This window comes from Orcinus orca, chromosome 1, assembly GCF_937001465.1.
Source record: "Orcinus orca chromosome 1, mOrcOrc1.1, whole genome shotgun sequence".
In the NCBI taxonomy this organism is placed as follows: Eukaryota; Metazoa; Chordata; class Mammalia; order Artiodactyla; family Delphinidae; genus Orcinus; species Orcinus orca.
The window spans coordinates 2,025,466-2,051,866 of NC_064559.1; the positions used below are offsets into that span (position 1 = coordinate 2,025,466).

At 55.3% G+C, this 26,401-nt stretch overlaps 1 protein-coding gene across 1 annotated transcript in view; it reads left to right on the forward strand.

The window, feature by feature from the left end:
• The window catches only part of LOC125964774 (metabotropic glutamate receptor 7-like), a 775,781-nt gene that overhangs the window by 724,473 nt on the left and 24,907 nt on the right, over window positions 1-26,401 (forward strand). The window lies entirely within an intron of this gene.

Sequence of the window (26,401 nt, forward strand, 5' to 3'; positions counted from 1 at the left end):
GCGAGGTGTACTCCGCGGACGCGTGCCACACACACTTCAAGCGGGAGCGCGGCCTGAGTGGCAAGGCGAGAGGCCGGCCTGCCGCGCAGACCAAGAAGGCGCTCTTCGGCCTGGGCCTAGGTGCTTGCGCCGCCCCCCTGGGCCTGCCGGGCTCTGAGGGCCCTGCCCTGGACACCCTGCCCCCCTGCCCTTGGTTCAGTCACAGCAGAGGTGGCCACACCCACACCCTCTGTGACCTCGGCGTTCCACCCTCCTGCAGCCCCGCCCGCCCCCCTCCGCCGGTTGCCCTGGGCTACGGAAGCTGCATCCTGGGGCCAGGGGGTTCCCAGGAGGCCAAGGGAAGACACGATGGCCTTCAATGAGTCGCAGAGGCCTTACGTGGCCTTGTGTGGTTGGGCTCACCTCTGACGTTTCAGTGAACTCTGCGACAAGACAGGGACCTACCTGCAGCCTCACAGTTGGGCTCCACGGTAAGGTGTGCGGGACAGACCTCAAACTGACCCACGGCATGGAGCAACACCCGCCATCGAGAGGTCTACAAGAGAGCCGCTGCAGCTAGCCCACAGGTCCGAGAAAACTAGGTTCTTCTTTACGTAAGTGAGTTTTGGGGAGATTTGTTGCAAAGCATTACCACAGCAAGAGCCGACTAATACAACGTTCTCCAAATCACTGCCATGTCCACGGCTGCCACCGAGCCTACGTGTAAGGCACCTGTGTCCTCGAACTTTGAGAACTCCTGAATTCTCGGTGCCTCTCCAACACAATGTACGTGGCTAAGGTGTCCCCAGATAACTTCACTAACGTACCACCGAGACCGCCCTAAGCTTTTATTGAACGCAATGCAACGCTCTTTCTATTCGTTTTCCGTTTCGACGTCGGTAAAATGCTTTCCGTCAATCTAAAAGGATGGAAAATTGGCACAAAACACTCTGCGGATAGTTGTTTTTCACAAAGGAAAATCACAAACGAAACAGGCATTTCACCGGGTGTAGAGCACTAATGCCCCCTAGTGCTTTTAAATGCCAAGTGAACAGAGGCGCTTAATTAAATATCGAATCCCAGCTCTCTCCGCTTGAGAGGGAGAGCAAGCCATTCTCAAGTGGAGGAGGGATGTTTTCAGCAGCTATCTGCAACATTCTGTGGACCTGGCCACTGTGTAGCTACAAAGAAACCTTTTGTCTGAGGAAACTAACTAAAGAAACTTGAAAGTGGAAAAAGAGAGAAAGAATGAGACAATACCCTCTTCTTGGTGACTCATTCACTTACTCGTTCAATTACCAAAGCAAATATCCACTACGTGTAGAGAGTACTGTGCTGAAAACCGCACAGAACACGGAGACGTACCCCCATTCGCAGGGAGGTTAGATACCAGAGAGGGAGACAAGATGTAGATTACCTTACGGCCGTTCCGCACATGTCTTGTTAAACAGTTTACAGCTTCAGGGGAGAGAAGGGATCCAGAAATCGCCTGGATTCTCCGTGAAGTCTTCCCAGAGAAGCAGGTGCAAAATAGGTGGACTGGAAGAAACAAAACAATTAACCTCGTGGGTAGATATGAAACGGAGCAGAGGTGCACAGATATTTAGACCCCGTTCTTCCTTGAAACGTCTAGAAAGTGAAACTGAAGCCAAATTACGGAGGGCCTTGAGTGTCAGTCTTAGGAGCTTGGCCGTATGGGGATGACAGCGGGTGCCACGGACGGCTCGGAAGAGGGCAAGGGCATAACCCAAGAGCCCTGGGAGGTGTAGGAGAGGTCGCAGCGAGGGAGGTAGAAAGGCATGCGATTCTCCGAAGCAGTCACCGTAAGCCAGGTGTAAACTCATAAACGGTAGACGCGGAGTAAGGGCGACACAGATGGCAGGGAGGAGTACGAGGGACACTAGAAAGGAAAACGGTCAGGGCTTCACCAGGGATTGGGTGCATTCCTTTCTCCCTCTAACAGAGGTTATCAGTAACCGGGCTGGTCGCTGGGATTCAAGAGCAAGCAAAACAGGCGTGATCTCTTCTTCCTCACGGACCACGGGGTAAACTTACCTACCTGAAACTGGATGTGAAAGGCGACGACGGCCATAAGCGAGAGGTGCGTGGTGTCACGTGAGCTACGGTAGGGGGACGTGATGAGTTGAGTCGGTAAGGGGACGCTTTCTTGACCAAGTGACACCTGAGAAGAGATGAGAAGGGTGAGGTGGCATCAGTCAGCTGCAAACTAAACAGAGGGACACTTCCTGCAGAGGGGCAGCACGGGCGATGCGCCGTTGTAAGTATGCAGGCCTGAGAGGAGGCCACTGTGGGCAGGATGATTGAGAATGAAAGGAAGGAGCTGCAAGACGAGGCCGCAGAGATCACGCTCCACCCTGCCCAGGGGATGCCCTGCCCTGCGGACTAGCACACCCAGAGAGAGAGTACCAGTGCACAGCCAGATGAGAAGCCCGCTCGAGAACGCAAGCCAACGCTGCTTCTTTCGCCAAGAAAGTCTTGCCTGGTAAACTAAACAGCGTATCCATAGAGCGGACACGTGATTTACATTCTGAAGCAGGCGCCCCGCCTTACGGAACGGCGACGGTTCTCAGGGGGGCCGGGCAGGAGCCGCTCCGCGCATCTGTGCCAGGGACCCACCCGCCTGCGGGACCTCCGGCCGCCTCGCAGGAAGCTACGACGCCCAGTCCCACGGCTACCTGTGCAGCGAGGTGTACTCTGCGGACGCGTGCCACACACACTTCAAGCGGGAGCGCGGCCTGAGTGGCAAGGCGAGAGGCCGGCCTGCCGCGCAGACCAAGAAGGCGCTCTTCGGCCTGGGCCTAGGTGCTTGCGCCGCCCCCCTGGGCCTGCCGGGCTCTGAGGGCCCTGCCCTGGACACCCTGCCCCCCTGCCCTTGGTTCAGTCACAGCAGAGGTGGCCACACCCACACCCTCTGTGACCTCGGCGTTCCACCCTCCTGCAGCCCCGCCCGCCCCCCTCCGCCGGTTGCCCTGGGCTACGGAAGCTGCATCCTGGGGCCAGGGGGTTCCCAGGAGGCCAAGGGAAGACACGATGGCCTTCAATGAGTCGCAGAGGCCTTACGTGGCCTTGTGTGGTTGGGCTCACCTCTGACGTTTCAGTGAACTCTGCGAGAAGACAGGGACCTACCTGCAGCCTCACAGTTGGGCTCCACGGTAAGGTGTGCGGGACAGACCTCAAACTGACCCACGGCATGGAGCAACACCCGCCATCGAGAGGTCTACAAGAGAGCCGCTGCAGCTAGCCCACAGGTCCGAGAAAACTAGGTTCTTCTTTACGTAAGTGAGTTTTGGGGAGATTTGTTGCAAAGCATTACCACAGCAAGAGCCGACTAATACAACGTTCTCCAAATCACTGCCATGTCCACGGCTGCCACCGAGCCTACGTGTAAGGCACCTGTGTCCTCGAACTTTGAGAACTCCTGAATTCTCGGTGCCTCTCCAACACAATGTACGTGGCTAAGGTGTCCCCAGATAACTTCACTAACGTACCACCGAGACCGCCCTAAGCTTTTATTGAACGCAATGCAACGCTCTTTCTATTCGTTTTCCGTTTCGACGTCGGTAAAATGCTTTCCGTCAATCTAAAAGGACGGAAAATTGGCACAAAACACTCTGCGGATAGTTGTTTTTCACAAAGGAAAATCACAAACGAAACAGGCATTTCACCGGGTGTAGAGCACTAACGCCCCCTGGTGCCTCTAAATGCCAAGTGAACAGAGGCGCTTAATTAAATATCGAATCCCAGCTCTCTCCGCTTGAGAGGGAGAGCAAGCCATTCTCAAGTGGAGGAGGGATGTTTTCAGCAGCTATCTGCAACATTCTGTGGACCTGGCCACTGTGTAGCTACAAAGAAACCTTTTGTCTGAGGAAACTAACTAAAGAAACTTGAAAGTGGAGAAAGAGAGAAAGAATGAGACAATACCCTCTTCTTGGTGACTCATTCACTTATTCGTTCACTTACCAAAGCAAATATCCACTACGTGTAGAGAGTACTGTGCTGAAAACCGCACAGAACACGGAGACGTACCCCCCATTCGCAGGGAGGTTAGATACCAGAGAGGGAGACAAGATGTAGATTACCTTACGGCCGTTCCGCACATGTCTTGTTAAACAGTTTACAGCTTCAGGGGAGAGAAGGGATCCAGAAATCGCCTGGATTCTCAGTGAAGTCTTCCCAGAGAAGCAGGTGCAAAATAGGTGGACTGGAAGAAACAAAAAAATTAACCTCGTGGGTAGATATGAAACGGAGCAGAGGTGCACAGATATTTAGACCCCGTTCTTCCTTGAAACGTCTAGAAAGTGAAACTGAAGCCAAATTACGGAGGGCCTTGAGTGTCAGTCTTAGGAGCTTGGCCGTATGGGGATGACAGCGGGTGCCACGGACGGCTCGGAAGAGGGCAAGGGCATAACCCAAGAGCCCTGGGAGGTGTAGGAGAGGTCGCAGCGAGGGAGGTAGAAAGGCATGCGATTCTCCGAAGCAGTCACCGTAAGCCAGGTGTAAACTCATAACCGGTAGACGCGGAGTAAGGGCGACACAGATGGCAGGGAGGAGTACGAGGGACACTAGAAAGGAAAACGGTCAGGGCTTCACCAGGGATTGGGTGCATTCCTTTCTCCCTCTAACAGAGGTTATCAGTAACCGGGCTGGTCGCTGGGAATCAAGAGCAAGCAAAACAGGCGTGATCTCTTCTTCCTCACGGACCACGGGGTAAACTTACCTACCTGAAACTGGATGTGAAAGGCGACGACGGCCATAAGCGAGAGGTGCGTGGTGTCACGTGAGCTACGGTAGGGGGACGTGATGAGTTGAGTCGGTAAGGGGACGCTTTCTTGACCAAGTGACACCTGAGAAGAGATGAGAAGGGTGAGGCGGCATCAGTCAGCTGCAAACTAAACAGAGGGACACTTCCTGCAGAGGGGCAGCACGGGCGATGCGCCGTTGTAAGTATGCAGGCCTGAGAGGAGGCCACTGTGGGCAGGATGATTGAGAATGAAAGGAAGGAGCTGCAAGACGAGGCCACAGAGATCACGCTCCACCCTGCCCAGGGGATGCCCTGCCCTGCGGACTAGCACACCCAGAGAGAGAGTACCAGTGCACAGCCAGATGAGAAGCCCGCTCGAGAACGCAGGACAACGCTGCTTCTTTCGCCAAGAAAGTCTTGCCTGGTAAACTAAACAGCGTATCCATAGAGCGGACACGTGATTTACATTCTGAAGCAGGCGCCCCGCCTTACGGAACGGCGACGGTTCTCAGGGGGGCCGGGCAGGAGCCGCTCCGCGCGTCTGTGCCAGGGACCCACCCGCCTGCGGGACCTCCGGCCGCCTCGCAGGAAGCTACGACGCCCAGTCCCACGGCTACCTGTGCAGCGAGGTGGACTCCGCGGACGCGTGCCACACACACTTCAAGCGGGAGCGCGGCCTGAGTGGCAAGGCGAGAGGCCGGCCTGCCGCGCAGACCAAGAAGGCGCTCTTCGGCCTGGGCCTAGGTGCTTGCGCCGCCCCCCTGGGCCTGCCGGGCTCTGAGGGCCCTGCCCTGGACACCCTGCCCCCCTGCCCTTGGTTCAGTCACAGCAGAGGTGGCCACACCCACACCCTCTGTGACCTCGGCGTTCCACCCTCCTGCAGCCCCGCCCGCCCCCCTCCGCCGGTTGCCCTGGGCTACGGAAGCTGCATCCTGGGGCCAGGGGGTTCCCAGGAGGCCAAGGGAAGACACGATGGCCTTCAATGAGTCGCAGAGGCCTTACGTGGCCTTGTGTGGTTGGGCTCACCTCTGACGTTTCAGTGAACTCTGCGACAAGACAGGGACCTACCTGCAGCCTCACAGTTGGGCTCCACGGTAAGGTGTGCGGGACAGACCTCAAACTGACCCACGGCATGGAGCAACACCCGCCATCGAGAGGTCTACAAGAGAGCCGCTGCAGCTAGCCCACAGGTCCGAGAAAACTAGGTTCTTCTTTACGTAAGTGAGTTTTGGGGAGATGTGTTGCAAAGCATTACCACAGCAAGAGCCGACTAATACAACGTTCTCCAAATCACTGCCATGTCCACGGCTGCCACCGAGCCTACGTGTAAGGCACCTGTGTCCTCAAACTTTGAGAACTCCTGAATTCTCGGTGCCTCTCCAACACAATGTACGTGGCTAAGGTGTCCCCAGATAACTTCACTAACGTACCACCGAGACCGCCCTAAGCTTTTATTGAACGCAATGCAACGCTCTTTCTATTCGTTTTCCGTTTCGACGTCGGTAAAATGCTTTCCGTCAATCTAAAAGGACGGAAAATTGGCACAAAACGCTCTGCGGATAGTTGTTTCTCACAAAGGAAAATCACAAACTAAACAGGCATTTCACCGGGTGTAGAGCACTAACGCCCCCTAGTGCCTCTAAATGCCAAGTGAACAGAGGCGCTTAATTAAATATCGAATCCCAGCTCTCTCCGCTTGAGAGGGAGAGCAAGCCATTCTCAAGTGGAGGAGGGATGTTTTCAGCAGCTATCTGCAACATTCTGTGGACCTGGCCACTGTGTAGCTACAAAGAAACCTTTTGTCTGAGGAAACTAACTAAAGAAACTTGAAAGTGGAGAAAGAGAGAAAGAATGAGACAATACCCTCTTCTTGGTGACTCATTCACTTATTCGTTCACTTACCAAAGCAAATATCCACTACGTGTAGAGAGTACTGTGCTGAAAACCGCACAGAACACGGAGACGTACCCCCATTCGCAGGGAGGTTAGATACCAGAGAGGGAGACAAGATGTAGATTACCTTACGGCCGTTCCGCACATGTCTTGTTAAACAGTTTACAGCTTCAGGGGAGAGAAGGGATCCAGAAATCGCCTGGATTCTCCGTGAAGTCTTCCCAGAGAAGCAGGTGCAAAATAGGTGGACTGGAAGAAACAAAACAATTAACCTCGTGGGTAGATATGAAACGGAGCAGAGGTGCACAGATATTTAGACCCCGTTCTTCCTTGAAACGTCTAGAAAGTGAAACTGAAGCCAAATTACGGAGGGCCTTGAGTGTCAGTCTTAGGAGCTTGGCCGTATGGGGATGACAGCGGGTGCCACGGACGGCTCGGAAGAGGGCAAGGGCATAACCCAAGAGCCCTGGGAGGTGTAGGGGAGGTCGCAGCGAGGGAGGTAGAAAGGCATGCGATTCTCCGAAGCAGTCACCGTAAGCCAGGTGTAAACTCATAAACGGTAGACGCGGAGTAAGGGCGACACAGATGGCAGGGAGGAGTACGAGGGACACTAGAAAGGAAAACGGTCAGGGCTTCACCAGGGATTGGGTGCATTCCTTTCTCCCTCTAACAGAGGTTATCAGTAACCGGGCTGGTCACTGGGAATCAAGAGCAAGCAAAACAGGCGTGATCTCTTCTTCCTCACGGACCACGGGGTAAACTTACCTACCTGAAACTGGATGTGAAAGGCGACGACGGCCATAAGCGAGAGGTGCGTGGTGTCACGTGAGCTACGGTAGGGGGACGTGATGAGTTGAGTCGGTAAGGGGACGCTTTCTTGACCAAGTGACACCTGAGAAGAGATGAGAAGGGTGAGGCGGCATCAGTCAGCTGCAAACTAAACAGAGGGACACTTCCTGCAGAGGGGCAGCACGGGCGATGCGCCGTTGTAAGTATGCAGGCCTGAGAGGAGGCCACTGTGGGCAGGATGATTGAGAATGAAAGGAAGGAGCTGCAAGACGAGGCCACAGAGATCACGCTCCACCCTGCCCAGGGGATGCCCTGCCCTGCGGACTAGCACACCCAGAGAGAGAGTACCAGTGCACAGCCAGATGAGAAGCCCGCTCGAGAACGCAGGACAACGCTGCTTCTTTCGCCAAGAAAGTCTTGCCTGGTAAACTAAACAGCGTATCCATAGAGCGGACACGTGATTTACATTCTGAAGCAGGCGCCCCGCCTTACGGAACGGCGACGGTTCTCAGGGGGGCCGGGCAGGAGCCGCTCCGCGCGTCTGTGCCAGGGACCCACCCGCCTGCGGGACCTCCGGCCGCCTCGCAGGAAGCTACGACGCCCAGTCCCACGGCTACCTGTGCAGCGAGGTGGACTCCGCGGACGCGTGCCACACACACTTCAAGCGGGAGCGCGGCCTGAGTGGCAAGGCGAGAGGCCGGCCTGCCGCGCAGACCAAGAAGGCGCTCTTCGGCCTGGGCCTAGGTGCTTGCGCCGCCCCCCTGGGCCTGCCGGGCTCTGAGGGCCCTGCCCTGGACACCCTGCCCCCCTGCCCTTGGTTCAGTCACAGCAGAGGTGGCCACACCCACACCCTCTGTGACCTCGGCGTTCCACCCTCCTGCAGCCCCGCCCGCCCCCCTCCGCCGGTTGCCCTGGGCTACGGAAGCTGCATCCTGGGGCCAGGGGGTTCCCAGGAGGCCAAGGGAAGACACGATGGCCTTCAATGAGTCGCAGAGGCCTTACGTGGCCTTGTGTGGTTGGGCTCACCTCTGACGTTTCAGTGAACTCTGCGACAAGACAGGGACCTACCTGCAGCCTCACAGTTGGGCTCCACGGTAAGGTGTGCGGGACAGACCTCAAACTGACCCACGGCATGGAGCAACACCCGCCATCGAGAGGTCTACAAGAGAGCCGCTGCAGCTAGCCCACAGGTCCGAGAAAACTAGGTTCTTCTTTACGTAAGTGAGTTTTGGGGAGATGTGTTGCAAAGCATTACCACAGCAAGAGCCGACTAATACAACGTTCTCCAAATCACTGCCATGTCCACGGCTGCCACCGAGCCTACGTGTAAGGCACCTGTGTCCTCAAACTTTGAGAACTCCTGAATTCTCGGTGCCTCTCCAACACAATGTACGTGGCTAAGGTGTCCCCAGATAACTTCACTAACGTACCACCGAGACCGCCCTAAGCTTTTATTGAACGCAATGCAACGCTCTTTCTATTCGTTTTCCGTTTCGACGTCGGTAAAATGCTTTCCGTCAATCTAAAAGGACGGAAAATTGGCACAAAACGCTCTGCGGATAGTTGTTTCTCACAAAGGAAAATCACAAACTAAACAGGCATTTCACCGGGTGTAGAGCACTAACGCCCCCTAGTGCCTCTAAATGCCAAGTGAACAGAGGCGCTTAATTAAATATCGAATCCCAGCTCTCTCCGCTTGAGAGGGAGAGCAAGCCATTCTCAAGTGGAGGAGGGATGTTTTCAGCAGCTATCTGCAACATTCTGTGGACCTGGCCACTGTGTAGCTACAAAGAAACCTTTTGTCTGAGGAAACTAACTAAAGAAACTTGAAAGTGGAGAAAGAGAGAAAGAATGAGACAATACCCTCTTCTTGGTGACTCATTCACTTATTCGTTCACTTACCAAAGCAAATATCCACTACGTGTAGAGAGTACTGTGCTGAAAACCGCACAGAACACGGAGACGTACCCCCATTCGCAGGGAGGTTAGATACCAGAGAGGGAGACAAGATGTAGATTACCTTACGGCCGTTCCGCACATGTCTTGTTAAACAGTTTACAGCTTCAGGGGAGAGAAGGGATCCAGAAATCGCCTGGATTCTCCGTGAAGTCTTCCCAGAGAAGCAGGTGCAAAATAGGTGGACTGGAAGAAACAAAACAATTAACCTCGTGGGTAGATATGAAACGGAGCAGAGGTGCACAGATATTTAGACCCCGTTCTTCCTTGAAACGTCTAGAAAGTGAAACTGAAGCCAAATTACGGAGGGCCTTGAGTGTCAGTCTTAGGAGCTTGGCCGTATGGGGATGACAGCGGGTGCCACGGACGGCTCGGAAGAGGGCAAGGGCATAACCCAAGAGCCCTGGGAGGTGTAGGGGAGGTCGCAGCGAGGGAGGTAGAAAGGCATGCGATTCTCCGAAGCAGTCACCGTAAGCCAGGTGTAAACTCATAAACGGTAGACGCGGAGTAAGGGCCACACAGATGGCAGGGAGGAGTACGAGGGACACTAGAAAGGAAAACGGTCAGGGCTTCACCAGGGATTGGGTGCATTCCTTTCTCCCTCTAACAGAGGTTATCAGTAACCGGGCTGGTCACTGGGAATCAAGAGCAAGCAAAACAGGCGTGATCTCTTCTTCCTCACGGACCACGGGGTAAACTTACCTACCTGAAACTGGATGTGAAAGGCGACGACGGCCATAAGCGAGAGGTGCGTGGTGTCACGTGAGCTACGGTAGGGGGACGTGATGAGTTGAGTCGGTAAGGGGACGCTTTCTTGACCAAGTGACACCTGAGAAGAGATGAGAAGGGTGAGGCGGCATCAGTCAGCTGCAAACTAAACAGAGGGACACTTCCTGCAGAGGGGCAGCACGGGCGATGCGCCGTTGTAAGTATGCAGGCCTGAGAGGAGGCCACTGTGGGCAGGATGATTGAGAATGAAAGGAAGGAGCTGCAAGACGAGGCCGCAGAGATCACGCTCCACCCTGCCCAGGGGATGCCCTGCCCTGCGGACTAGCACACCCAGAGAGAGAGTACCAGTGCACAGCCAGATGAGAAGCCCGCTCGAGAACGCAAGCCAACGCTGCTTCTTTCGCCAAGAAAGTCTTGCCTGGTAAACTAAACAGCGTATCCATAGAGCGGACACGTGATTTACATTCTGAAGCAGGCGCCCCGCCTTACGGAACGGCGACGGTTCTCAGGGGGGCCGGGCAGGAGCCGCTCCGCGCGTCTGTGCCAGGGACCCACCCGCCTGCGGGACCTCCGGCCGCCTCGCAGGAAGCTACGACGCCCAGTCCCACGGCTACCTGTGCAGCGAGGTGTACTCCGCGGACGCGTGCCACACACACTTCAAGCGGGAGCGCGGCCTGAGTGGCAAGGCGAGAGGCCGGCCTGCCGCGCAGACCAAGAAGGCGCTCTTCGGCCTGGGCCTAGGTGCTTGCGCCGCCCCCCTGGGCCTGCCGGGCTCTGAGGGCCCTGCCCTGGACACCCTGCCCCCCTGCCCTTGGTTCAGTCACAGCAGAGGTGGCCACACCCACACCCTCTGTGACCTCGGCGTTCCACCCTCCTGCAGCCCCGCCCGCCCCCCTCCGCCGGTTGCCCTGGGCTACGGAAGCTGCATCCTGGGGCCAGGGGGTTCCCAGGAGGCCAAGGGAAGACACGATGGCCTTCAATGAGTCGCAGAGGCCTTACGTGGCCTTGTGTGGTTGGGCTCACCTCTGACGTTTCAGTGAACTCTGCGAGAAGACAGGGACCTACCTGCAGCCTCACAGTTGGGCTCCACGGTAAGGTGTGCGGGACAGACCTCAAACTGACCCACGGCATGGAGCAACACCCGCCATCGAGAGGTCTACAAGAGAGCCGCTGCAGCTAGCCCACAGGTCCGAGAAAACTAGGTTCTTCTTTACGTAAGTGAGTTTTGGGGAGATGTGTTGCAAAGCATTACCACAGCAAGAGCCGACTAATACAACGTTCTCCAAATCACTGCCATGTCCACGGCTGCCACCGAGCCTACGTGTAAGGCACCTGTGTCCTCGAACTTTGAGAACTCCTGAATTCTCGGTGCCTCTCCAACACAATGTACGTGGCTAAGGTGTCCCCAGATAACTTCACTAACGTACCACCGAGACCGCCCTAAGCTTTTATTGAACGCAATGCAACGCTCTTTCTATTCGTTTTCCGTTTCGACGTCGGTAAAATGCTTTCCGTCAATCTAAAAGGATGGAAAATTGGCACAAAACGCTCTGCGGATAGTTGTTTCTCACAAAGGAAAATCACAAACTAAACAGGCATTTCACCGGGTGTAGAGCACTAACGCCCCCTAGTGCCTCTAAATGCCAAGTGAACAGAGGCGCTTAATTAAATATCGAATCCCAGCTCTCTCCGCTTGAGAGGGAGAGCAAGCCATTCTCAAGTGGAGGAGGGATGTTTTCAGCAGCTATCTGCAACATTCTGTGGACCTGGCCACTGTGTAGCTACAAAGAAACCTTTTGTCTGAGGAAACTAACTAAAGAAACTTGAAAGTGGAGAAAGAGAGAAAGAATGAGACAATACCCTCTTCTTGGTGACTCATTCACTTATTCGTTCACTTACCAAAGCAAATATCCACTACGTGTAGAGAGTACTGTGCTGAAAACCGCACAGAACACGGAGACGTACCCCCCATTCGCAGGGAGGTTAGATACCAGAGAGGGAGACAAGATGTAGATTACCTTACGGCCGTTCCGCACATGTCTTGTTAAACAGTTTACAGCTTCAGGGGAGAGAAGGGATCCAGAAATCGCCTGGATTCTCCGTGAAGTCTTCCCAGAGAAGCAGGTGCAAAATAGGTGGACTGGAAGAAACAAAACAATTAACCTCGTGGGTAGATATGAAACGGAGCAGAGGTGCACAGATATTTTGACCCCGTTCTTCCTTGAAACGTCTAGAAAGTGAAACTGAAGCCAAATTACGGAGGGCCTTGAGTGTCAGTCTTAGGAGCTTGGCCGTATGGGGATGACAGCGGGTGCCACGGACGGCTCGGAAGAGGGCAAGGGCATAACCCAAGAGCCCTGGGAGGTGTAGGGGAGGTCGCAGCGAGGGAGGTAGAAAGGCATGCGATTCTCCGAAGCAGTCACCGTAAGCCAGGTGTAAACTCATAAACGGTAGACGCGGAGTAAGGGCCACACAGATGGCAGGGAGGAGTACGAGGGACACTAGAAAGGAAAACGGTCAGGGCTTCACCAGGGATTGGGTGCATTCCTTTCTCCCTCTAACAGAGGTTATCAGTAACCGGGCTGGTCGCTGGGAATCAAGAGCAAGCAAAACAGGCGTGATCTCTTCTTCCTCACGGACCACGGGGTAAACTTACCTACCTGAAACTGGATGTGAAAGGCGACGACGGCCATAAGCGAGAGGTGCGTGGTGTCACGTGAGCTACGGTAGGGGGACGTGATGAGTTGAGTCGGTAAGGGGACGCTTTCTTGACCAAGTGACACCTGAGAAGAGATGAGAAGGGTGAGGCGGCATCAGTCAGCTGCAAACTAAACAGAGGGACACTTCCTGCAGAGGGGCAGCACGGGCGATGCGCCGTTGTAAGTATGCAGGCCTGAGAGGAGGCCACTGTGGGCAGGATGATTGAGAATGAAAGGAAGGAGCTGCAAGACGAGGCCGCAGAGATCACGCTCCACCCCGCCCAGGGGATGCCCTGCCCTGCGGACTAGCACACCCAGAGAGAGAGTACCAGTGCACAGCCAGATGAGAAGCCCGCTCGGGAATGCAAGCCAACGCTGCTTCTTTCGCCAAGAAAGTCTTGCCTGGTAAACTAAACAGCGTATCCATAGAGCGGACACGTGATTTACATTCTGAAGCAGGCGCCCCGCCTTACGGAACGGCGACGGTTCTCAGGGGGGCCGGGCAGGAGCCGCTCCGCGCGTCTGTGCCAGGGACCCACCCGCCTGCGGGACCTCCGGCCGCCTCGCAGGAAGCTACGACGCCCAGTCCCACGGCTACCTGTGCAGCGAGGTGTACTCCGCGGACGCGTGCCACACACACTTCAAGCGGGAGCGCGGCCTGAGTGGCAAGGCGAGAGGCCGGCCTGCCGCGCAGACCAAGAAGGCGCTCTTCGGCCTGGGCCTAGGTGCTTGCGCCGCCCCCCCGGGCCTGCCGGGCTCTGAGGGCCCTGCCCTGGACCCCCTGCCCCCCTGCCCTTGGTTCAGTCACAGCAGAGGTGGCCACACCCACACCCTCTGTGACCTCGGCGTTCCACCCTCCTGCAGCCCCGCCCGCCCCCCTCCGCCGGTTGCCCTGGGCTACGGAAGCTGCATCCTGGGGCCAGGGGGTTCCCAGGAGGCCAAGGGAAGACACGATGGCCTTCAATGAGTCGCAGAGGCCTTACGTGGCCTTGTGTGGTTGGGTTCACCTCTGACGTTTCAGTGAACTCTGCGAGAAGACAGGGACCTACCTGCAGCCTCACAGTTGGGCTCCACGGTAAGGTGTGCGGGACAGACCTCAAACTGACCCACGGCATGGAGCAACACCCGCCATCGAGAGGTCTACAAGAGAGCCGCTGCAGCTAGCCCACAGGTCCGAGAAAACTAGATTCTTCTTTACGTAAGTGAGTTTTGGGGAGATGTGTTGCAAAGCATTACCACAGCAAGAGCCGACTAATACAACGTTCTCCAAATCACTGCCATGTCCACGGCTGCCACCGAGCCTACGTGTAAGGCACCTGTGTCCTCGAACTTTGAGAACTCCTGAATTCTCGGTGCCTCTCCAACACAATGTACGTGGCTAAGGTGTCCCCAGATAACTTCACTAACGTACCACCGAGACCGCCCTAAGCTTTTATTGAACGCAATGCAACGCTCTTTCTATTCGTTTTCCGTTTCGACGTCGGTAAAATGCTTTCCGTCAATCTAAAAGGATGGAAGATTGGCACAAAACACTCTGCGGATAGTTGTTTCTCACAAAGGAAAATCACAAACGAAACAGGCATTTCACCGGGTGTAGAGCACTAACGCCCCCTAGTGCCTCTAAATGCCAAGTGAACAGAGGCGCTTAATTAAATATCGAATCCCAGCTCTCTCCGCTTGAGAGGGAGAGCAAGCCATTCTCAAGTGGAGGAGGGATGTTTTCAGCAGCTATCTGCAACATTCTGTGGACCTGGCCACTGTGTAGCTACAAAGAAACCTTTTGTCTGAGGAAACTAACTAAAGAAACTTGAAAGTGGGAAAAGCGAGAAAGAATGAGACAATACCCTCTTCTTGGTGACTCATTCACTTATTCGTTCACTTACCAAAGCAAATATCCACTACGTGTAGCGAGTACTGTGCTGAAAACCGCACAGAACACGGAGACGTACCCCCATTCGCAGGGAGGTTAGATACCAGAGAGGGAGACAAGATGTAGATTACCTTACGGCCGTTCCGCACGTGTCTTGTTAAACAGTTTACAGCTGCAGGGGAGAGAAGGGATCCAGAAATCGCCTGGATTCTCCGTGAAGTCTTCCCAGAGAAGCAGGTGCAAAATAGGTGGACTGGAAGAAACAAAACAATTAACCTCGTGGGTAGATATGAAACGGAGCAGAGGTGCACAGATATTTTGACCCCGTTCTTCCTTGAAACGTCTAGAAAGTGAAACTGAAGCCAAATTACGGAGGGCCTTGAGTGTCAGTCTTCGGAGCTTGGCCGTATGGGGATGACAGCGGGGGCCACGGACGGCTCGGAAGAGGGCAAGGGCATAACCCAAGAGCCCTGGGAGGTGTAGGAGAGGTCGCAGCGAGGGAGGTAGAAAGGCATGCGATTCTCCGAAGCAGTCACCGTAAGCCAGGTGTAAACTCATAAACGGTAGACGCGGAGTAAGGGCCACACAGATGGCAGGGAGGAGTACGAGGGACACTAGAAAGGAAAACGGTCAGGGCTTCACCAGGGATTGGGTGCATTCCTTTCTCCCTCTAACAGAGGTTATCAGTAACCGGGCTGGTCGCTGGGAATCAAGAGCAAGCAAAACAGGCGTGATCTCTTCTTCCTCACGGACCACGGGGTAAACTTACCTACCTGAAACTGGATGTGAAAGGCGACGACGGCCATAAGCGAGAGGTGCGTGGTGTCACGTGAGCTACGGTAGGGGGACGTGATGAGTTGAGTCGGTAAGGGGACGCTTTCTTGACCAAGTGACACCTGAGAAGAGATGAGAAGGGTGAGGCGGCATCAGTCAGCTGCAAACTAAACAGAGGGACACTTCCTGCAGAGGGGCAGCACGGGCGATGCGCCGTTGTAAGTATGCAGGCCTGAGAGGAGGCCACTGTGGGCAGGATGATTGAGAATGAAAGGAAGGAGCTGCAAGACGAGGCCGCAGAGATCACGCTCCACCCCGCCCAGGGGATGCCCTGCCCTGCGGACTAGCACACCCAGAGAGAGAGTACCAGTGCACAGCCAGATGAGAAGCCCGCTCGGGAATGCAAGCCAACGCTGCTTCTTTCGCCAAGAAAGTCTTGCCTGGTAAACTAAACAGCGTATCCATAGAGCGGACACGTGATTTACATTCTGAAGCAGGCGCCCCGCCTTACGGAACGGCGACGGTTCTCAGGGGGGCCGGGCAGGAGCCGCTCCGCGCGTCTGTGCCAGGGACCCACCCGCCTGCGGGACCTCCGGCCGCCTCGCAGGAAGCTACGACGCCCAGTCCCACGGCTACCTGTGCAGCGAGGTGTAGTCCGCGGACGCGTGCCACACACACTTCAAGCGGGAGCGCGGCCTGAGTGGCAAGGCGAGAGGCCGGCCTGCCGCGCAGACCAAGAAGGCGCTCTTCGGCCTGGGCCTAGGTGCTTGCGCCGCCCCCCTGGGCCTGCCGGGCTCTGAGGGCCCTGCCCTGGACACCCTGCCCCCCTGCCCTTGGTTCAGTCACAGCAGAGGTGGCCACACCCACACCCTCTGTGACCTCGGCGTTCCACCCTCCTGCAGCCCCGCCCGCCCCCCTCCGCCGGTTGCCCTGGGCTACGGAAGCTGCATCCTGGGGCCAGGGGGTTCCCAGGAGGCCAAGGGAAGACACGATGGCCTTCAATGAGTCGCAGAGGCCTTACGTGGCCTTGTGTGGTTGGGCTCACCTCTGACGTTTCAGTGAACTCTGCGAGAAGACAGGGACCTACCTGCAGCCTCACAGTTGGGCTCCACGGTAAGGTGTGCGGGACAGACCTCAAACTGACCCACGGCATGGAGCAACACCCGCCATCGAGAGGTCTACAAGAGAGCCGCTGCAGCTAGCCCACAGGTCCGAGAAAACTAGATTCTTCTTTACGTAAGTGAGTTTTGGGGAGATGTGTTGCAAAGCATTACCACAGCAAGAGCCGACTAATACAACGTTCTCCAAATCACTGCCATGTCCACGGCTGCCACCGAGCCTACGTGTAAGGCACCTGTGTCCTCGAACTTTGAGAACTCCTGAATTCTCGGTGCCTCTCCAACACAATGTACGTGGCTAAGGTGTCCCCAGATAACTTCACTAACGTACCACCGAGACCGCCCTAAGCTTTTATTGAACGCAATGCAACGCTCTTTCTATTCGTTTTCCGTTTCGACGTCGGTAAAATGCTTTCCGTCAATCTAAAAGGATGGAAGATTGGCACAAAACACTCTGCGGATAGTTGTTTCTCACAAAGGAAAATCACAAACGAAACAGGCATTTCACCGGGTGTAGAGCACTAACGCCCCCTAGTGCCTCTAAATGCCAAGTGAACAGAGGCGCTTAATTAAATATCGAATCCCAGCTCTCTCCGCTTGAGAGGGAGAGCAAGCCATTCTCAAGTGGAGGAGGGATGTTTTCAGCAGCTATCTGCAACATTCTGTGGACCTGGCCACTGTGTAGCTACAAAGAAACCTTTTGTCTGAGGAAACTAACTAAAGAAACTTGAAAGTGGGAAAAGCGAGAAAGAATGAGACAATACCCTCTTCTTGGTGACTCATTCACTTATTCGTTCACTTACCAAAGCAAATATCCACTACGTGTAGCGAGTACTGTGCTGAAAACCGCACAGAACACGGAGACGTACCCCCATTCGCAGGGAGGTTAGATACCAGAGAGGGAGACAAGATGTAGATTACCTTACGGCCGTTCCGCACGTGTCTTGTTAAACAGTTTACAGCTGCAGGGGAGAGAAGGGATCCAGAAATCGCCTGGATTCTCCGTGAAGTCTTCCCAGAGAAGCAGGTGCAAAATAGGTGGACTGGAAGAAACAAAACAATTAACCTCGTGGGTAGATATGAAACGGAGCAGAGGTGCACAGATATTTTGACCCCGTTCTTCCTTGAAACGTCTAGAAAGTGAAACTGAAGCCAAATTACGGAGGGCCTTGAGTGTCAGTCTTCGGAGCTTGGCCGTATGGGGATGACAGCGGGGGCCACGGACGGCTCGGAAGAGGGCAAGGGCATAACCCAAGAGCCCTGGGAGGTGTAGGAGAGGTCGCAGCGAGGGAGGTAGAAAGGCATGCGATTCTCCGAAGCAGTCACCGTAAGCCAGGTGTAAACTCATAAACGGTAGACGCGGAGTAAGGGCCACACAGATGGCAGGGAGGAGTACGAGGGACACTAGAAAGGAAAACGGTCAGGGCTTCACCAGGGATTGGGTGCATTCCTTTCTCCCTCTAACAGAGGTTATCAGTAACCGGGCTGGTCGCTGGGAATCAAGAGCAAGCAAAACAGGCGTGATCTCTTCTTCCTCACGGACCACGGGGTAAACTTACCTACCTGAAACTGGATGTGAAAGGCGACGACGGCCATAAGCGAGAGGTGCGTGGTGTCACGTGAGCTACGGTAGGGGGACGTGATGAGTTGAGTCGGTAAGGGGACGCTTTCTTGACCAAGTGACACCTGAGAAGAGATGAGAAGGGTGAGGCGGCATCAGTCAGCTGCAAACTAAACAGAGGGACACTTCCTGCAGAGGGGCAGCACGGGCGATGCGCCGTTGTAAGTATGCAGGCCTGAGAGGAGGCCACTGTGGGCAGGATGATTGAGAATGAAAGGAAGGAGCTGCAAGACGAGGCCGCAGAGATCACGCTCCACCCCGCCCAGGGGATGCCCTGCCCTGCGGACTAGCACACCCAGAGAGAGAGTACCAGTGCACAGCCAGATGAGAAGCCCGCTCGGGAATGCAAGCCAACGCTGCTTCTTTCGCCAAGAAAGTCTTGCCTGGTAAACTAAACAGCGTATCCATAGAGCGGACACGTGATTTACATTCTGAAGCAGGCGCCCCGCCTTACGGAACGGCGACGGTTCTCAGGGGGGCCGGGCAGGAGCCGCTCCGCGCGTCTGTGCCAGGGACCCACCCGCCTGCGGGACCTCCGGCCGCCTCGCAGGAAGCTACGACGCCCAGTCCCACGGCTACCTGTGCAGCGAGGTGTACTCCGCGGACGCGTGCCACACACACTTCAAGCGGGAGCGCGGCCTGAGTGGCAAGGCGAGAGGCCGGCCTGCCGCGCAGACCAAGAAGGCGCTCTTCGGCCTGGGCCTAGGTGCTTGCGCCGCCCCCCCGGGCCTGCCGGGCTCTGAGGGCCCTGCCCTGGACCCCCTGCCCCCCTGCCCTTGGTTCAGTCACAGCAGAGGTGGCCACACCCACACCCTCTGTGACCTCGGCGTTCCACCCTCCTGCAGCCCCGCCCGCCCCCCTCCGCCGGTTGCCCTGGGCTACGGAAGCTGCATCCTGGGGCCAGGGGGTTCCCAGGAGGCCAAGGGAAGACACGATGGCCTTCAATGAGTCGCAGAGGCCTTACGTGGCCTTGTGTGGTTGGGTTCACCTCTGACGTTTCAGTGAACTCTGCGAGAAGACAGGGACCTACCTGCAGCCTCACAGTTGGGCTCCACGGTAAGGTGTGCGGGACAGACCTCAAACTGACCCACGGCATGGAGCAACACCCGCCATCGAGAGGTCTACAAGAGAGCCGCTGCAGCTAGCCCACAGGTCCGAGAAAACTAGATTCTTCTTTACGTAAGTGAGTTTTGGGGAGATGTGTTGCAAAGCATTACCACAGCAAGAGCCGACTAATACAACGTTCTCCAAATCACTGCCATGTCCACGGCTGCCACCGAGCCTACGTGTAAGGCACCTGTGTCCTCGAACTTTGAGAACTCCTGAATTCTCGGTGCCTCTCCAACACAATGTACGTGGCTAAGGTGTCCCCAGATAACTTCACTAACGTACCACCGAGACCGCCCTAAGCTTTTATTGAACGCAATGCAACGCTCTTTCTATTCGTTTTCCGTTTCGACGTCGGTAAAATGCTTTCCGTCAATCTAAAAGGATGGAAGATTGGCACAAAACACTCTGCGGATAGTTGTTTCTCACAAAGGAAAATCACAAACGAAACAGGCATTTCACCGGGTGTAGAGCACTAACGCCCCCTAGTGCCTCTAAATGCCAAGTGAACAGAGGCGCTTAATTAAATATCGAATCCCAGCTCTCTCCGCTTGAGAGGGAGAGCAAGCCATTCTCAAGTGGAGGAGGGATGTTTTCAGCAGCTATCTGCAACATTCTGTGGACCTGGCCACTGTGTAGCTACAAAGAAACCTTTTGTCTGAGGAAACTAACTAAAGAAACTTGAAAGTGGGAAAAGCGAGAAAGAATGAGACAATACCCTCTTCTTGGTGACTCATTCACTTATTCGTTCACTTACCAAAGCAAATATCCACTACGTGTAGCGAGTACTGTGCTGAAAACCGCACAGAACACGGAGACGTACCCCCATTCGCAGGGAGGTTAGATACCAGAGAGGGAGACAAGATGTAGATTACCTTACGGCCGTTCCGCACGTGTCTTGTTAAACAGTTTACAGCTGCAGGGGAGAGAAGGGATCCAGAAATCGCCTGGATTCTCCGTGAAGTCTTCCCAGAGAAGCAGGTGCAAAATAGGTGGACTGGAAGAAACAAAACAATTAACCTCGTGGGTAGATATGAAACGGAGCAGAGGTGCACAGATATTTTGACCCCGTTCTTCCTTGAAACGTCTAGAAAGTGAAACTGAAGCCAAATTACGGAGGGCCTTGAGTGTCAGTCTTCGGAGCTTGGCCGTATGGGGATGACAGCGGGGGCCACGGACGGCTCGGAAGAGGGCAAGGGCATAACCCAAGAGCCCTGGGAGGTGTAGGAGAGGTCGCAGCGAGGGAGGTAGAAAGGCATGCGATTCTCCGAAGCAGTCACCGTAAGCCAGGTGTAAACTCATAAACGGTAGACGCGGAGTAAGGGCCACACAGATGGCAGGGAGGAGTACGAGGGACACTAGAAAGGAAAACGGTCAGGGCTTCACCAGGGATTGGGTGCATTCCTTTCTCCCTCTAACAGAGGTTATCAGTAACCGGGCTGGTCGCTGGGAATCAAGAGCAAGCAAAACAGGCGTGATCTCTTCTTCCTCACGGACCACGGGGTAAACTTACCTACCTGAAACTGGATGTGAAAGGCGACGACGGCCATAAGCGAGAGGTGCGTGGTGTCACGTGAGCTACGGTAGGGGGACGTGATGAGTTGAGTCGGTAAGGGGACGCTTTCTTGACCAAGTGACACCTGAGAAGAGATGAGAAGGGTGAGGCGGCATCAGTCAGCTGCAAACTAAACAGAGGGACACTTCCTGCAGAGGGGCAGCACGGGCGATGCGCCGTTGTAAGTATGCAGGCCTGAGAGGAGGCCACTGTGGGCAGGATGATTGAGAATGAAAGGAAGGAGCTGCAAGACGAGGCCGCAGAGATCACGCTCCACCCCGCCCAGGGGATGCCCTGCCCTGCGGACTAGCACACCCAGAGAGAGAGTACCAGTGCACAGCCAGATGAGAAGCCCGCTCGGGAATGCAAGCCAACGCTGCTTCTTTCGCCAAGAAAGTCTTGCCTGGTAAACTAAACAGCGTATCCATAGAGCGGACACGTGATTTACATTCTGAAGCAGGCGCCCCGCCTTACGGAACGGCGACGGTTCTCAGGGGGGCCGGGCAGGAGCCGCTCCGCGCGTCTGTGCCAGGGACCCACCCGCCTGCGGGACCTCCGGCCGCCTCGCAGGAAGCTACGACGCCCAGTCCCACGGCTACCTGTGCAGCGAGGTGTACTCCGCGGACGCGTGCCACACACACTTCAAGCGGGAGCGCGGCCTGAGTGGCAAGGCGAGAGGCCGGCCTGCCGCGCAGACCAAGAAGGCGCTCTTCGGCCTGGGCCTAGGTGCTTGCGCCGCCCCCCCGGGCCTGCCGGGCTCTGAGGGCCCTGCCCTGGACCCCCTGCCCCCCTGCCCTTGGTTCAGTCACAGCAGAGGTGGCCACACCCACACCCTCTGTGACCTCGGCGTTCCACCCTCCTGCAGCCCCGCCCGCCCCCCTCCGCCGGTTGCCCTGGGCTACGGAAGCTGCATCCTGGGGCCAGGGGGTTCCCAGGAGGCCAAGGGAAGACACGATGGCCTTCAATGAGTCGCAGAGGCCTTACGTGGCCTTGTGTGGTTGGGCTCACCTCTGACGTTTCAGTGAACTCTGCGACAAGACAGGGACCTACCTGCAGCCTCACAGTTGGGCTCCACGGTAAGGTGTGCGGGACAGACCTCAAACTGACCCACGGCATGGAGCAACACCCGCCATCGAGAGGTCTACAAGAGAGCCGCTGCAGCTAGCCCACAGGTCCGAGAAAACTAGATTCTTCTTTACGTAAGTGAGTTTTGGGGAGATTTGTTGCAAAGCATTACCACAGCAAGAGCCGACTAATACAACGTTCTCCAAATCACTGCCATGTCCACGGCTGCCACCGAGCCTACGTGTAAGGCACCTGTGTCCTCGAACTTTGAGAACTCCTGAATTCTCGGTGCCTCTCCAACACAATGTACGTGGCTAAGGTGTCCCCAGATAACTTCACTAACGTACCACCGAGACCGCCCTAAGCTTTTATTGAACGCAATGCAACGCTCTTTCTATTCGTTTTCCGTTTCGACGTCGGTAAAATGCTTTCCGTCAATCTAAAAGGATGGAAAATTGGCACAAAACACTCTGCGGATAGTTGTTTTTCACAAAGGAAAATCACAAACGAAACAGGCATTTCACCGGGTGTAGAGCACTAACGCCCCCTAGTGCCTCTAAATGCCAAGTGAACAGAGGCGCTTAATTAAATATCGAATCCCAGCTCTCTCCGCTTGAGAGGGAGAGCAAGCCATTCTCAAGTGGAGGAGGGATGTTTTCAGCAGCTATCTGCAACATTCTGTGGACCTGGCCACTGTGTAGCTACAAAGAAACCTTTTGTCTGAGGAAACTAACTAAAGAAACTTGAAAGTGGGAAAAGCGAGAAAGAATGAGACAATACCCTCTTCTTGGTGACTCATTCACTTATTCGTTCACTTACCAAAGCAAATATCCACTACGTGTAGCGAGTACTGTGCTGAAAACCGCACAGAACACGGAGACGTACCCCCATTCGCAGGGAGGTTAGATACCAGAGAGGGAGACAAGATGTAGATTACCTTACGGCCGTTCCGCACATGTCTTGTTAAACAGTTTACAGCTTCAGGGGAGAGAAGGGATCCAGAAATCGCCTGGATTCTCAGTGAAGTCTTCCCAGAGAAGCAGGTGCAAAATAGGTGGACTGGAAGAAACAAAACAATTAACCTCGTGGGTAGATATGAAACGGAGCAGAGGTGCACAGATATTTAGACCCCGTTCTTCCTTGAAACGTCTAGAAAGTGAAACTGAAGCCAAATTACGGAGGGCCTTGAGTGTCAGTCTTCGGAGCTTGGCCGTATGGGGATGACAGCGGGTGCCACGGACGGCTCGGAAGAGGGCAAGGGCATAACCCAAGAGCCCTGGGAGGTGTAGGAGAGGTCGCAGCGAGGGAGGTAGAAAGGCATGCGATTCTCCGAAGCAGTCACCGTAAGCCAGGTGTAAACTCATAAACGGTAGACGCGGAGTAAGGGCCACACAGATGGCAGGGAGGAGTACGAGGGACACTAGAAAGGAAAACGGTCAGGGCTTCACCAGGGATCGGGTGCATTCCTTTCTCCCTCTAACAGAGGTTATCAGTAACCGGGCTGGTCGCTGGGAATCAAGAGCAAGCAAAACAGGCGTGATCTCTTCTTCCTCACGGACCACGGGGTAAACTTACCTACCTGAAACTGGATGTGAAAGGCGACGACGGCCATAAGCGAGAGGTGCGTGGTGTCACGTGAGCTACGGTAGGGGGACGTGATGAGTTGAGTCGGTAAGGGGACGCTTTCTTGACCAAGTGACACCTGAGAAGAGATGAGAAGGGTGAGGCGGCATCAGTCAGCTGCAAACTAAACAGAGGGACACTTCCTGCAGAGGGGCAGCACGGGCGATGCGCCGTTGTAAGTATGCAGGCCTGAGAGGAGGCCACCGTGGGCAGGATGATTGAGAATGAAAGGAAGGAGCTGCAAGACGAGGCCGCAGAGATCACGCTCCACCCCGCCCAGGGGATGCCCTGCCCTGCGGACTAGCACACCCAGAGAGAGAGTACCAGTGCACAGCCAGATGAGAAGCCCGCTCGAGAACGCAGGACAACGCTGCTTCTTTCGCCAAGAAAGTCTTGCCTGGTAAACTAAACAGCGTATCCATAGAGCGGACACGTGATTTACATTCTGAAGCAGGCGCCCCGCCTTACAGAACGGCGACGGTTCTCAGGGGGGCCGGGCAGGAGCCGCTCCGCGCGTCTGTGCCAGGGACCCACCCGCCTGCGGGACCTCCGGCCGCCTCGCAGGAAGCTACGACGCCCAGTCCCACGGCTACCTGTGCAGCGAGGTGTACTCCGCGGACGCGTGCCACACACACTTCAAGCGGGAGCGCGGCCTGAGTGGCAAGGCGAGAGGCCGGCCTGCCGCGCAGACCAAGAAGGCGCTCTTCGGCCTGGGCCTAGGTGCTTGCGCCGCCCCCCCGGGCCTGCCGGGCTCTGAGGGCCCTGCCCTGCACACCCTGCCCCCCTGCCCTTGGTTCAGTCACAGCAGAGGTGGCCACACCCACACCCTCTGTGACCTCGGCGTTCCACCCTCCTGCAGCCCCGCCCGCCCCCCTCCGCCGGTTGCCCTGGGCTACGGAAGCTGCATCCTGGGGCCAGGGGGTTCCCAGGAGGCCAAGGGAAGACACGATGGCCTTCAATGAGTCGCAGAGGCCTTACGTGGCCTTGTGTGGTTGGGCTCACCTCTGACGTTTCAGTGAACTCTGCGAGAAGACAGGGACCTACCTGCAGCCTCACAGTTGGGCTCCACGGTAAGGTGTGCGGGACAGACCTCAAACTGACCCACGGCATGGAGCAACACCCGCCATCGAGAGGTCTACAAGAGAGCCGCTGCAGCTAGCCCACAGGTCCGAGAAAACTAGATTCTTCTTTACGTAAGTGAGTTTTGGGGAGATTTGGTGCAAAGCATTACCACAGCAAGAGCCGACTAATACAACGTTCTCCAAATCACTGCCATGTCCACGGCTGCCACCGAGCCTACGTGTAAGGCACCTGTGTCCTCGAACTTTGAGAACTCCGGAATTCTCGGTGCCTCTCCAACACAATGTACGTGGCTAAGGTGTCCCCAGATAACTTCACTAACGTACCACCGAGACCGCCCTAAGCTTTTATTGAACGCAATGCAACGCTCTTTCTATTCGTTTTCCGTTTCGACGTCGGTAAAATGCTTTCCGTCAATCTAAAAGGATGGAAGATTGGCACAAAGCACTCTGCGGATAGTTGTTTTTCACAAAGGAAAATCACAAACGAAACAGGCATTTCACCGGGTGTAGAGCACTAACGCCCCCTAGTGCCTCTAAATGCCAAGTGAACAGAGGCGCTTAATTAAATATCGAATCCCAGCTCTCTCCGCTTGAGAGGGAGAGCAAGCCATTCTCAAGTGGAGGAGGGATGTTTTCAGCAGCTATCTGCAACATTCTGTGGACCTGGCCACTGTGTAGCTACAAAGAAACCTTTTGTCTGAGGAAACTAACTAAAGAAACTTGAAAGTGGAAAAAGAGAGAAAGAATGAGACAATACCCTCTTCTTGGTGACTCATTCACTTATTCGTTCACTTACCAAAGCAAATATCCACTACGTGTAGAGAGTACTGTGCTGAAAACCGCACAGAACACGGAGACGTACCCCCATTCGCAGGGAGGTTAGATACCAGAGAGGGAGACAAGATGTAGATTACCTTACGGCCGTTCCGCACATGTCTTGTTAAACAGTTTACAGCTTCAGGGGAGAGAAGGGATCCAGAAATCGCCTGGATTCTCAGTGAAGTCTTCCCAGAGAAGCAGGTGCAAAATAGGTGGACTGGAAGAAACAAAACAATTAACCTCGTGGGTAGATATGAAACGGAGCAGAGGTGCACAGATATTTAGACCCCGTTCTTCCTTGAAACGTCTAGAAAGTGAAACTGAAGCCAAATTACGGAGGGCCTTGAGTGTCAGTCTTCGGAGCTTGGCCGTATGGGGATGACAGCGGGTGCCACGGACGGCTCGGAAGAGGGCAAGGGCATAACCCAAGAGCCCTGGGAGGTGTAGGGGAGGTCGCAGCGAGGGAGGTAGAAAGGCATGCGATTCTCCGAAGCAGTCACCGTAAGCCAGGTGTAAACTCATAAACGGTAGACGCGGAGTAAGGGCGACACAGATGGCAGGGAGGAGTACGAGGGACACTAGAAAGGAAAACGGTCAGGGCTTCACCAGGGATCGGGTGCATTCCTTTCTCCCTCTAACAGAGGTTATCAGTAACCGGGCTGGTCGCTGGGAATCAAGAGCAAGCAAAACAGGCGTGATCTCTTCTTCCTCACGGACCACGGGGTAAACTTACCTACCTGAAACTGGATGTGAAAGGCGACGACGGCCATAAGCGAGAGGTGCGTGGTGTCACGTGAGCTACGGTAGGGGGACGTGATGAGTTGAGTCGGTAAGGGGACGCTTTCTTGACCAAGTGACACCTGAGAAGAGATGAGAAGGGTGAGGCGGCATCAGTCAGCTGCAAACTAAACAGAGGGACACTTCCTGCAGAGGGGCAGCACGGGCGATGCGCCGTTGTAA